Consider the following 12,500-nt stretch of genomic DNA (forward strand, 5'->3'; position numbering starts at 1 on the left):
ATCGTTCTGTACCTACAGATGTTCTATAGAGTTATAGTGAGTTGCTAACCCCATCTCTCTGTCGCGTATCTGTGTGTTCTTAGTTCATCAAGACCTTGGAGGGCCGTCCAGACTTTAACGCCAGGTCCAGGGTCTACTTTGCCTCGTTACTAACCGTGGCTCTGCATGGTAAACTAGAGTACTACACAGACATCATGAGAAGCCTGCTGCTGGAGCTGATGGAGGAATACGTGCACAGCAAGAACCCCAAACTCATGCTGCGCAGGTCAGACACACACAGCCTTCCAATCAGGCTGGTCTTCATGAAAACAGGCATTTCTTATTGGACAAGGTTTGATAGTAGCTCTCTGTTCAGTAGTGTTTTGGTGTGTTTGGTGCCTAGTAAACACAACACAGGTGGATGACAGTTGTTGAAATGCTGACTGTGTGTGTGCAGGTCAGAGACAGTAGTTAACATGCTGACTGTGTGTGTGCAGGTCAGAGACGGTGGTGGAGAGGATGCTGTGTAACTGGATGTCCATCTGTCTGTATCAGTTCCTCAGGGTGAGACTCACCCTGTTTATTCAAACTTGCTCTTTTAAACCCTCGCTCTCTCAACCGCCCACCCGCCTGCCTGCAATTTCTTCTGTTTTAGATGAAATGTTCCAATTTATTTGGTCTTATTGATTTTTGGATTAAAGCGCTCTTTAAACAATCAGTCATGTGTGACAGTGAACATGGAGCTGTATCTTCAGTAATTACACTGAGAGAATAGTCTCATTAGTACTGCTGAGCTCACTCCCCTCTCTGTGTGTGTGTGTGTATGCATCTTCACTTTGTGTGTGTAGGACTCTGCGGGAGAGCCCCTATACAAGCTGTTCAAGGCCATCAAGCACCAGGTAGAGAAGGGTCCAGTGGACGCTAAGATGAAGAAGGCCAAGTACACTCTGAACGACACGGGACTCCTAGGGGACGATGTGGAGTACTGCGTCCTGGTGAGTACACTGAACGACACGGGGCTCCTAGGGGACGACGTGAAGTACTGCTTCCTGGTGAGTACACTGAACGACACGGGGCTCCTAGGGAACGATGTGGAGTACTGCGTCCTGGTGAGTACACTGAACGACACGGGGCTCCTAGGGGACGATGTGGAGTACTGCGTCCTGGTGAGTACACACTGTACCGCACCGCTCAAAGAATTACAATTAATAGAAGAGATATTCCTATTCAAAGCAGCACTCCATGGTGGGTGAACCAGCAGACATTTTGAGTGAACTGGATTCTCCAGCTATAACCACTCTACTACCGATTTGTAATTCTACGACACAAGCCCTCAATACAAGAACACTGGCTGTCTTATCAAGTCTAACCATCTGCTCTGGCTCCTGCGATCTAGTCCTAATGCCCTCTACTCACACTGGTACCTGCTCCTCTATGGATGATCTCACTCTGTGTATTATTGTGATGCGTACGTGACCCAGGACACATAGTGACTGTAGATGTCCACTAACATCACATGTCTCAGAGCTCAGTGAGGACAGAGTGAGAGTGTCTAGAGAGTGAGAGTGTCGAGAGAGTGTCGTGAGAGTGTCGAGAGTGAGAGTGTCGAGAGAGTCGCGAGAGTGAGAGCGTGCGTCGCGAGAGTGAGAGCGTGCGTCGCGAGAGTGAGCTCAATAAGGAGCAGAGACAGGCTAGAGGTAAATGTTTCCATCCGACTCCACTGATAACGTTGAGAGAGAGAGAGAGACGGAGAGAGAGAGAGCTCAATAAGGAGCAGAGACAGGCTAGAGGTAAATGTTTCCATCAGACTCTACTGATAAGGTTGGTTTAATGGACCCTCTAATATGATTGGCTCTCATAATGGACCCTGTAATATGATTGGCTCTCGTAATTGACTTCTGTGAAAACAGCGTGTCATCATCTGGATGACAAATCAGCTCAGTGATTTATGGGAAAACTGATAGAGAGACATCATGTTTCACGTCTTCTCTCCCCATGCAGTTTTTCATTCATTTAGGCAATAAACCCTATTTTAGTCCAATAATCAATACACACAAGGCAAATTCATCTACAGAATGCTGTTTTAGACAGCTGTACCCAACATGTTGCTATCATCTACCAAAACAAATGGGTGTGACCTAATCATGAGGTCAGTGTGATTCTGGATGATCGATGATTGACAGCTGTGTGTGTCCAACCAGACCCTGCAGGTGCTGGTGCACGGGGAGGGACCAGACGTGACGCCGGTGAAGGTGCTAAACTGTGACACCATCTCTCAGGTGAAGGAGAAGATCATTGAACAGGTGTACCGCAACCTGCCCTACTCACAGAGACCCAAGGTGGACAGTGTTGCTCTGGGTGAGAACACACGGTTCTACCACTGTTATCCTGTGCTAAAAGTTGGGGGAACAACTATGAGTTTCATGTTTTTGCATGTACGTTAGTCTACATACAGTTGAAGTAGGAAGTTGACATACACTTAGGTTGGAGTCATTAAAACTCGTTTTTCAACCACTGCACAAATTTCTTGTGAACAAACTATAGTTTTGGCAAGTCGGTTAGGACATCTACTTTGTGCATTACACAAGTAATCTTTCCAACATTTGTTTACAGGCAGATTATTTCACTTATATTTCACTATATCACAATTCCAGTGGTCAGAAGTTTACATACACTAAGTTGACTGCACCTTTAAACAGCTTTTGAAATTCCAGAAAATGTCATGGCTATAGAAGCTTCTGATAAGCTAATTGACATCATTTGAGTCAATTGGAGGTGTACCTGTGGATTTATTTCAAGGCCTACCTTCAAACTCAGTGCCTCTTTGCTTGACATCATAGGAAAATCAAAAGAAATCAGCCAAGACCTCAGAAAAAAAATTGTAGACCTCCACAAGTCTAGTTCATCCTTGGCAGCAATTTCCAAACGCCTGAAGGAACCACGTTCATCTGTACAAACAATAGTACGCAAGTATAAACACCATGGGACCACGCAGCCGTCATACCACTCAGGAAGGAGACGCGTTCTGTCTCCTAGAGATGAACGTACTTTGGTGCGAAAAGTGCAAATCCATCCCAGAACAACAGCAAAGTACCTTGTGAAGATGCTGGAGGAAACGGGTACAAAAGTATCTACAGTGAGGGAAAAAAGTATTTGATCCCCTGCTGATTTTTTACGTTTGCCCACTGACAAAGAAATGAACAGTCTATAATTTTAATGGTAGGTTTATTTGAACAGTGAGAGACAGAATAACAACAAAAAAATCCAGAAAAACGCATGTCAAAAGTGTTATAAATTGATTTGCATTTTAATGAGGGGAATAAGTATTTGACCCCCTCTCAATCAGAAAGATTTCTGGCTCCCAGGTGTCTACTCTTAAAGGGAGTGCTCCTAATCTCAGCTTGTTACCTGTATAAAAGACACCTGTCCACAGAAGCAATCAATCAATCAGGTTCCAAACTCTCCACCATGGCCAAGACCAAAGAGCTCTCCAAGGATGTCAGGGACAAGATTGTAGACCTACACAAGGCTGGAATGGGCTACAAGACCATCGCCAAGCAGCTTGGTGAGAAGGTGACAACAGTTGGTGCGATTATTCGCAAATGGAAGAAACACAAAAGAACTGTCTCCCTCGGCCTGGGGCTCCAAGCACGATCTCACCTCGTGGAGTTGCAATGATCATGAGAACGGTGAGGAATCAGCCCAGAACTACACGGGAGGATCTTGTCAATGATCTCAAGGCAGCTGGGACCATAGTCACCAAGAAAACAATTGGTAACACACTACGCCGTGAAGGACTGAAATCCTGCAGCGCCCGCAAGGTCCCCCTGCTCAAGAAAGCACATATACATGCCCGTCTAAAGTTTGCCAATGAACATCTGAATGATTCAGAGGACAACTGGGTGAAAGTGTTGTGGTCAGATGAGACCAAAATGGAGCTCTTTGGCATCAACTCAACTCGCCATGTTTGGAGGAGGAGGAATGCTGCCTATGACCCCAAGATTACCATCCCCACCGTCAAAAATTGAGGTGGAAACATTATGCTTTGGGGGTGTTTTTCTGCTAAGGGGACAGGACAACTTCACCGCATCAAAGGGACGATGGATGGGGCCATGTACCGTCAAATCTTGGGTGAGAACCTCCTTCCCTCAGCCAGGGCATTGAAAATGGGTTGTGGATGGGTATTCCAGCATGACAATGACCCAAAACACACGGCCAAGTCAACAAAGGAGTGGCTCAAGAAGAAGCACATTAAGGTCCTGGAGTGTCCTAGCCAGTATCCAGACCTTAATCCCATAGAAAATCTGTGGAGGGAGCTGAAGGTTCGAGTTGCCAAACGTCAGCCTCGAAACCTTAATGACTTGGAGAAGATCTGCAAAGAGGAGTGGGACAAAATCCCTCTTGAGATGTTTGCAAACCTGGTGGCCAACTACAAGAAACGTCTGACCTCTGTGATTGCCAACAAGGGTTTTGCCACCAAGTACTAAGTCATGTTTTGAAGATGGATCAAATACTTATTTCCCTCATTAAAATGCAAATCAATTTATAAAATTTTTGACATGCATTTTTCTGGATTTTTTTGTTGTTATTCTGTCTCTCACTGTTCATACACTGCTCAAAAAATAAAGGGAACACTTAAACAACACAATGTAACTCCAAGTCAATCACACTTCTGTGAAATCAAACTGTCCACTTAGGAAGCAACACTGATTGACAATAAATTTCACATGCTGTTGTGCAAATGGAATAGACAACAGGTGGAAATTATAGGCAATTAGCAAGACACCCCCAATAAAGGAGTGGTTCTGCAGGTGGGGACCACAGACCACTTCTCAGTTCCTATGCTTCCTGGCTGATGTTTTGGTCACTTTTGAATGCTGGCGGTGCTTTCACTCTAGTGGTAGCATGAGACCGAGTCTACAACCCACACAAGTGGCTCAGGTAGTGCAGCTCATCCAGGATGGCACATCAATGCAAGCTGTGTCAAGAAGGTTTGCTGTGTCTGTCAGCGTAGTGTCCAGAGCATGGAGGCGCTACCAGGAGACAGGCCAGTACATCAGGAGACGTGGAGGAGGCCGTAGGAGGGCAACAACCCAGCAGCAGGACCGCTACCTCCGCCTTTGTGCAAGGAGGAGCAGGAGAAGCACTGCCAGAGCCCTGCAAAATGACCTCCAGCAGGCCACAAATGTGCATGTGTCTGCTCAAACGGTCAGAAACAGACTCCATGAGGGTGGTATGAGGGCCCGACGTCCACAGGTGGGGGTTGTGCTTACAGCCCAACACCGTGCAGGACGTTTGGCATTTGCCAGAGAACACCAAGATTGACAAATTCGCCACTGGCGCCCTGTGCTCTTCACAGATGAAAGCAGGTTCACACTGAGCACATGTGACAGACGTGACAGAGTCTGGAAACGCCATGGAGAACGTTCTGCTGCCTGCAACATCCTCAGCATGACCGGTTTGGCGGTGGGTCAGTCATGGTGTGGGGTGGCATTTCTTTGGGGGGCCACACAGCCCTCCATGTGCTCGCCAGAGGTAGCCTGACTGACCTAAGACAGGGAATTTTTACTTGGATTAAATGTCAGGAATTGTGAAAAACTGAGTTTAAATGTATTTGGCTAAGGTGTATGTAAACTTCCGACGTGAACTGTACCTTTCAGTAATATTGTAATGTTAAGGTGCACTTCCCACCCCGTCCACAGAGTGGCGTCCTGGCTCTACAGGGCAGATCCTGTCAGATATGGACCTGACGTCACAGAAGGAGGGCAGGTGGAAGAGACTCAACACCCTGGCACATTACAATGTGAGTGGTTGTCTGAGGACTTCAGCCTTGTATTTGTGTTCTCTCTGAATAGCTTCTCAGCATACTGTGTAGTTAATGTGAATATATATCAGGGCTGGCTGGCTTTATTCATTAACGTTGAATTGTTCCTGGGCTTCAGATGTGTAAAGTTGAGCATGCCAGATATTCCATTGAAATGTTGGCTTTTGCTATTTCACAGTTTAATGAAACTATGTGAAACTCCAACTATATGGTTCTGTACTGTGTTAACTATACAGAAAGTATTCAGACCCCTTGACTTATTCTAAAATTGTTTAAATAATTTTTTTAAATTAAAAATACCCGAAGCAATCTATACACAATATCCCGTAATGACAAAGCGTAAACAATTTTGCACATTTTTATATAAACTTTATATTTATTTAAATACCTTATTTACATACATTGTCAGACCCTTTGCTATGCGACTCGAAATTGCGTTTCGTGCATCCTGTTCACATTTATCATCCTTGAGATCTTTCTACAACTTGATTGTAGTCCACCTGTGGTAAATTCAATTGATTAGACACAATTTGGAAAGGCACACTCCTGTTTATATAAGGTCACACAGTTGACAGTGCATTTCAGAGCAAAAACTAAGCCATGAGGTCTAAGAAATTGTCTACAGAGCTCCGAGACAGGATTGTGCCGAGGCACAGATCTGAGGAAGGGTACCAGAAAAAAACATTATGCAGCATTGAAGGTCCCCAAGAAGACAGTAGCCAAACTGAGCAATCGGGGGAGACGGACCTTGTCAGAGAGGTTACCAAGAACACGATGGTCACTCTGACAGAGCTACATAGTTCTTCTGTGGAGATGGGAGAACCTTCCAGAAGGACAACCATCTCTGCAGCACTCCATCAATCAGGCCTTTATGGTAGTGTGCTCAGACAGAAGCCACTCCTCAGTAAAAGGCACATGGCACCTCGCATGGAGTTTGCCTCTCAGACCATGAGAAACAAGATTCTCTGGTCTGATGAAACCAAGATTGAACTCTTTGGCCTGAATGCCAAGCGTCACGTCATGGAGGAAACCTGGGCGCCATCCCTTCGGTGAAGCATTGTGGTAGCAGCATGCTGTGGGGATGTTTCTCAGCGGCAGGGACTGGGAGACTAGTCAGGATTGAGGGAAAGATGAACGGAGCGAAGTACAGAGAGATCCTGGATGAAAACCTGCTCTAGAGCGCTCAGGACCTCAGACTGGGCAGCAACAACCCTAAGCACACAGCCAAGACAACACAGGAGTGGCTTCGGGACAAGTTTCAATGTCCTTGAGTGGCCCAGCCAGAGCCCGGACTTGAACCCGATCGAACATCTCTGGAGAGAACCGAAACTATATGTGGTACGGTGTTGACTATATGTGGTACGGTGTTGACTATATGTGGTACGGTGATGACTATATGTGGTACAGTGTTGACTATATGGGGCGGCAGGTAGCCTAGTGGTTAGAGCGTTGGACTAGTAACCGAATGGTTGCAAGATCGAATTCCTGAGCTGACAAGTAAAAATCTGTCGTTCTTCCCCAGATCAAGGCAGTTAACCCACTGTTCCTTGGCCGTCATTGAAAATAATAATTTGTTCTTAACTGACTTACCTAGTTAAATAAAGGTAAAATAAATGTGGTACGGTGTTAACTAAACTCAGCAAAAAAAGAAACGTACTCTCACTGTCAACTGCGTTTATTTTCAGCAAACTTAACATGTGTAGATATTTGTATGAACTTAACAAGATTCAACAACTGAGACATAAACTGAACAAGTTCCACAGACGTGACTAACAGAAATGGAATAATGTGTCCCTGATCAAAGGGGGGGGGGGGGGGGGGTCAAAATCAAAAGTAACAGTCAGTATCTGGTGTTGCCACCAGCTGCATTAACTACAGCAGTGCATCTCCTCCTCATGGACTGCACCAGATTTGGCAGTTCTTGCTGTGAGATGTTACCCCACTCTTCCACCAAGGCACCTGCAAGTTCCCGGACATTTCTGAGGGGAATGGCCCTAGCCCTCACCCTCCGATCCAACAGGTCCCAGACGTGCTCAATTAGATTGAGATCCGGGCTCTTCGCTGGCCATGGCAGAACACTGACATTCCTGTCTTGCAGGAAATCACGCACAGAACGACCAGTATGGCTGGTGGCATTGTCATGCTGGAGGGTCATGTCAGGATGAGCCTGCAGGAAGGGTACCACATGAGGGAGGAGGATATCTTCCCTGTAACGCACAGCGTTGAGATTGCCTGCAATGACATCAAGCTCAGTCCGATAATGCTGTGACACACCGCCCCAGACCATGACGGACCCTCCACCTCCAAATCGATCCCGCTCCAGAGTACAGGCCTCTGTGTAATGCTCATTCCTTCAACGATAAACGTGAATCCGACCATCACCCCTGGTGAAAAAAAACCGAGACTCGTCAGTGAAGAGCACTTTTTGCCAGCCCTGTCAGGTCCAGCGACGGTGGGTTTGTGCCCATAGGCGACGTTGTTGCCGGTGATGTCTGGTGAGGACCTGCCTTACAATAGGCCTACAAGCCCTCAGTCCAGCCTCTCTTAGCCTATTGCGGACAGTCTGAGCACTGATGGAGGGATTATGCGTTCCTTGTGTAACTCGGGCAGTTGTTGTTGCCGCCCTGTATCTGTCCCACAGGTGCATGTTCATTAATTGTTTATGGTTCATTGAACAAGCATGGGAAACAGTGTTTAAACCCTTTTCAATGAAGATCTGTGAAGTTATTTTGATTTTTACGAATTATCTTTGAAAGACAGAGTCCTGATTTTTTTTTTCTGAGTTTATATGTGGTACTGTGTTAACACAGTACAGTACCACATATAGTTAACCATATGTGGTACGGTACTGTTAACTATATGTGGTACGGTACTGTGTTAACTATATGTGGTACGGTGTTAACTATATGTGGTACGGTGTTAACTATATGTGGTACGGTGTTAACTATATGTGGTACGGTACGGTGTTAACTATATGTGGTACGGTACTGTGTTAACTATATGTGGTACGGTGTTAACTATATGTGGTACTGTGTTAACTATATGTGGTACTGTACTATGTTAACTATATGTGGTACGGTGTTAACTATATGTGGTACTGTACTGTGTTAACTATATGTGGTACTGTTACTGTACTGTGTTAACTATATGTGGTACTGTACTGTGTTAACACAGTACAGTAACACAGTACAGTGCCACATATAGTTAACACAGTACAGTACCACATATAGTTAACACAGTACCGTACCACATAGAGTTAACACAGTACAGTACCACATATAGTTAACACAGTACAGTCTCACATATAGTTAACACAGTAGTTAACACAGTACAGTACCACATATAGTTAACACCGTACCACATATAGTTAACACCGTACCACATATAGTTAACACAGTACAGTACCACATATAGTTAACACAGTACAGTACCACATATAGTTAACACAGTACAGTACCACATATAGTTAACACCGTACAGTACCACATATAGTTAACACCGTACCACATATAGTTAACACCGTACCACATATAGTTAACACCGTACCACATATAGTGGTACTGTGTTAACTATATGTGGTACGGTGTTAACTATATGTGGTACGGTGTTAACTATATGTGGTACGGTGTTAACTATATGTGGTACGGTGTTAACTACTGTGTTAACTATATGTGGGACTGTACTGTGTTAACTATATGTTGTACTGTACTGTGTTAACTATATGTGTCAATTTGTAAGTCGCTCTGGATAAGAGCGTCTGCTAAATGACTTAAATGTAAAAATGCTGTACTGTACTGTGGTAACTATATGTTGTACTGTACTGTGTTAACTATGTGTGGTACGGTGTTAACTATGTGTGGTACGGTGTTAACTATATGTGGTACTGTACTGTGTTAACTATATGTGGTACGGTGTTAACTATATGTGGTACGGTGTTAACTATATGTGGTACGGTGTGTTTCAGGTGAGAGACAATGCCACGCTGGTGCTGTCCAGAGTGCTTCACACCCATCGCCAGTTCCACCAGAACCAGGACAGCCATGAAGAAAGTGAGTCTGATTTTATTATATCCTCAGTATGTTATCCCTAGGCACAGATCTAGGATCAGCCTACCTGTCCTCCAATCCTAACCTTATTTATCAGGGTGGGTAATGCGCTACTGACCTGAGATCAGCATCTTGGAAAAACTTCTCAACTTTGGGTCGTGTTCATTATGGCCAAACATTTTGCAAGAGGAAACAAAAAAGAGTTGAGGTAGTCCCACCCTGTTTGAGTCTGTTATCTTCTGTTTGATGCCCACTGAACATGTCCATGGTGTCCCTGTAGAAAATGCCCTGTTGGAAGATGACAAGGTGTTCCACCTGGTGCGGCCAGTAGACGAGCTGGATGATGTCAAATCTAAGAGAGGAAGTTTGAAGGCCAAGGCCACGACTAAAGCCATCGCTGAGATCTACCTGACACGACTGCTCTCTGTCAAGGTCAGTCTGATAACTACACTACCTACAGCTGTTATAGCACTACGTATAGCACTTATAGCACTACATGTAGCAGTTATAATAGGGTTATAACACCTTTATCACAGTGCAGAATTACTCCTATATTACTGATTTGACCCGGAACATGTAGAAGATGTATCACTGATTGGGTGGGTGGACAGGAGACGCACTGATTGGGTGGGTGGACAGGAGACGCACTGATTGGGTGGGTGGACAGGAGACGCACTGATTGGGTGGGTGGACAGGAGACGCACTGATTGGGTGGGTGGACAGGAGACGCACTGATTGGGTGGGTGGACAGGAGACGCACTGATTGGGTGGGTGGACAGGAGACGCACTGATTGGGTGGGTGGACAGGAGACGCACTGATTGGGTGGGTGGAAGTGTATGTTGGCGTACTTAATGTGAGCTGATAGTTTCTGACAGACACGGATAAAACAACTACTGACTACCTAATATGTGGTTGTCCCACCTAACTATCTTAAGATTAAGTCGCTCTGGATATGTCCTACTGTGTGTTTCCTAATGTGTGTCTGTCCGTGTGTCCTCTTTGTGTTGCAGGGTACTCTGCAGCAGTTTGTGGATGATTTCTTCCGCAGTGTGTTGTGTTCTGGAGCGGTGGTTCCTCCTGCTGTTAAATACTTCTTTGACTTCCTAGATGAGCAGGCTCTTAAACACGACAACGTTGAGGAGGAGACCGTCCATATCTGGAAGACCAACAGGTACACACATACACGGACACAAAAACACATGCGCATATGAACACTGTACACACATATGCATGCACGTAACCACACGCACAGATATGCACACTGTATACACACAATAGTTCAGTACCTCCAACCTTCTACACTTGACTGCTTCTTACCATGTTGTAGTCCTAGGGTCTGTCTTCTCCTCACCGTGTTGTAGATCTAGGGTCAGACTCCTCCTCACCGTGTTGTAGTCCTAGGGTCTGACTCCTCCTCACCGTGTTGTAGTCCTAGGGTCTGACTCCTCCTCACCGTGTTGTAGTCCTAGGGTCTGACTCCTTCTTACCGTGTTGTAGTCCTAGGGTCTGACTCCTCCTCACCGTGTTGTAGTCCTAGGGTCTGACTCCTCCTCACCGTGTTGTAGTCCTAGGGTCTGACTCCTCCTCACCGTGTTGTAGTCCTAGGGTCTGACTCCTCCTCACCGTGTTGTAGTCCTAGGGTCTGACTCCTCCTCACCATGTTGTAGTCCTAGGGTCTGACTCCTCCTCACCGTGTTGTAGTCCTAGGGTCTGACTCCTCCTCACCGTGTTGTAGTCCTAGGGTCTGACTCTTTCTTACCGTGTTGTAGTCCTAGGGTCTGACTCTTTCTTACCGTGTTGTAGTCCTAGGGCCTGACTCCTCCTCACCGTGTTGTAGTCCTAGGGTCTGACTCCTCCTCACCGTGTTGTAGTCCTAGGGCCTGACTCCTCCTCACCGTGTTGTAGTCCTAGGGTCTGACTCCTCCTCACCGTGTTGTAGTCCTAGGGTCTGACTTCTCCTCACCGTGTTGTAGTCCTAGGGTCTGACTCCTCCTCACCGTGTTGTAGTCCTAGGGTCTGACTCCTTCTTACCGTGTTGTAGTCCTAGGGTCTGACTCCTTCTTACCGTGTTGTAGTCCTAGGGTCTGACTCCTCCTTTAAAAAAAAAAATTTTTAAACATTTTTTGTAATTTAGCAGACGCTCTTACCCAGAGCGACTTACAGTAGTGAATACATACATTTCATACATTTTTTCTCCGTACTGGTCCCCCGTGGGAATCGAACCCACAACCCTGGCGTTGCAAACACCATGCTCTACCAACTGAGCCATGTTGTAGTCCTAGGGCCTGACTCCTCCTCACCGTGTTGTAGTCCTAGGGTCTGACTCCTCCTCACCGTGTTGTAGTCCTAGGGCCTGACTCCTCCTCACAGTGTTGTAGTCCTAGGGTCTGACTCCTCCTCACCGTGTTGTAGTCCTAGGGTCTGTCTGTTCTCACCGTGTTGTAGTCCTAGGGCCTGACTCCTCCTCACCGTGTTGTAGTCCTAGGGTCTGACTCCTCCTCACCGTGTTGTAGTCCTATGGTCTGACTCCTCCTCACCGTGTTGTAGTCCTAGGGTCTGACTCCTCCTCACCGTGTTGTAGTCCTAGGGTCTGACTCCTCCTCACCGTGTTGTAGTCCTAGGGTCTGTCTGTTCTCACCATGTTGTAGTC

General features: G+C 46.1%; 1 pseudogene; it reads left to right on the plus strand.

Moving 5' to 3' along the window:
- The window catches only part of LOC115199183 (plexin-B2-like), a 213,584-nt pseudogene that overhangs the window by 194,205 nt on the left and 6,879 nt on the right, over positions 1 to 12,500 (plus strand).

The sequence above is a fragment of the Salmo trutta genome, chromosome 8, assembly GCF_901001165.1.
Source record: "Salmo trutta chromosome 8, fSalTru1.1, whole genome shotgun sequence".
NCBI classification, from domain to species: Eukaryota; Metazoa; Chordata; class Actinopteri; order Salmoniformes; family Salmonidae; genus Salmo; species Salmo trutta.